The sequence below is a fragment of the Leiobunum rupestre genome, chromosome 9 (assembly GCF_980474605.1).
Source record: "Leiobunum rupestre chromosome 9, qqLeiRupe1.1.hap1, whole genome shotgun sequence".
NCBI lineage: Eukaryota > Metazoa > Arthropoda > Arachnida > Opiliones > Sclerosomatidae > Leiobunum > Leiobunum rupestre.
In genome coordinates this window covers 6,155,114-6,156,765 of record NC_143392.1, presented here as the reverse complement: position 1 = coordinate 6,156,765, position 1,652 = coordinate 6,155,114, and the positions used below count along the sequence as shown (strand labels likewise).

The following is a 1,652-nucleotide window of genomic DNA, read 5'->3' as shown; positions in this document are numbered from 1 at the left end:
CTATAGAATGGGCTGATTTTTGTTTTAGAAAAGACCAAGTTTTAACTGTTAATTATAGTAGAAAATCTATAGAATTTACCGAATGTTATTCCAGAAAACATTATAACCCATCGAAAGATGTTCTAAACAATATCTTAGAACACTAAAGGTTTTCCTTGGTTGTTTTTATAGAAAAACTGTATAGAATATCTATAATATAACTTTCGAATTTTATTAGAGTTCTTATAGCTTTATTTATAGAATTAATTTGGCGTGTGTTATAGAATTCTTTGAATATTAAAATATCCTTTTACGAAAATTCTCTTAAAAGCTTGCAGATGAGCTCAGATTAGCTTGGTGTAGATGCCACAACAGCTAACATCCGAATAAACTTCATTGGGAATATTCAGGAAACAGATACTACACTTTGATCTTAGCCAAAAGGCCGAGATGCTAACGTCAAGTTCGAGATAACAAATGGTTCAATTTATGCAAACGGTAGAATGCAAAAGAAATCAAAAATTACGTCAGATGTGGCGAACCGTGACATCCACTACTCATACAAAATACTAGGCCTGAACAATCTCCTTCGCCGGCTTGATTTTTAAGAAGATTCAAAGTCTATTAGTAGTCGAAACGGTTTCAAATATTAAATTAAATTTCACTTAGAAAAACAATTATAGAAAAACCGGAAACCAAGACTTTCAGTTAAGACTAAAGACCGGAGACTTGTTACCAGAACAAAGTGGAAATTAGATATCAGAAACCGTCAGAAGATGATCTTCCTGGCGACCAGACTTTCCATCGGAGACCCGGAGACGAGACCTAGTGGCGAGACCTTCCGACGGAGATCTGAATACCCGGAGATCAGATCTTTCGGCAAAGACCTGGAGATTAGTTCTTCCGGCGGCGATCTGGAGATCCAAGTGACCCAATCTTCCGACGGAGACCTTGAGACCATATATTCCGAATGAGACCTTGAGACTTGGATATCATATCTTTCGGTAGAGACCGAAAACTTTTAGTCAGAGACTATTTATACGCTATGACCGGTAACACTGTACATAGTCAATTAAATGCACCTTATTTCTGATACTCGATAAGGCTTCATTTCGTCAAGTTGAAATTTCGTATTTAATTTGAAAAGCATCACATAATAAGTCACGGGTCTTTGCTTTTAATTATCCATTCCTCCGTTAGTTGTGATACATGTAAGTAGGCGAATAATGTGCTTAAAGGATGATGCTCATACGGTTTATGCAATGTATATTACAAGACAAATCTGGAACCCGCTATCCGGTTACTTATGCTGTTTTCTAAAAAAAAACAATTTGTAAATCGTGTAGAAATTCCACTAAATTTACAAATGAATAATTGCTGTTTAAAAAAACCGGCCAATTCTACAGAAATTACACTATATACCAGTTAAAAACTGGTGTTTTAACAACAAAAAACACAGTAAATTCCATAGAAATTGAACTATAATTACCAGTGAAGTTTTTTAAAAAGCATTTGGTAAATCTATATAAATAACTTTAATAAAAGGTTCTTTTGTTATAGCAAATTAACTCAAATATCGAAATAAAATCTACTAAAAATCCAAAGATAAACCATTAAAATTACCTAGGAAAAGTAGTAAAAACCAAGGAAAACTATAGAGATAAAACTCAAAA

General features: G+C 33.7%; 1 pseudogene; it reads right to left on the bottom strand.

Moving 5' to 3' along the window:
- Nucleotides 1–231: 231 nt before the first annotated feature.
- LOC149926365 (U2 spliceosomal RNA) lies at nt 232–436 on the bottom strand (annotated as a pseudogene).
- Between the last annotated feature and the right edge of the window lie 1,216 nt (nt 437–1,652).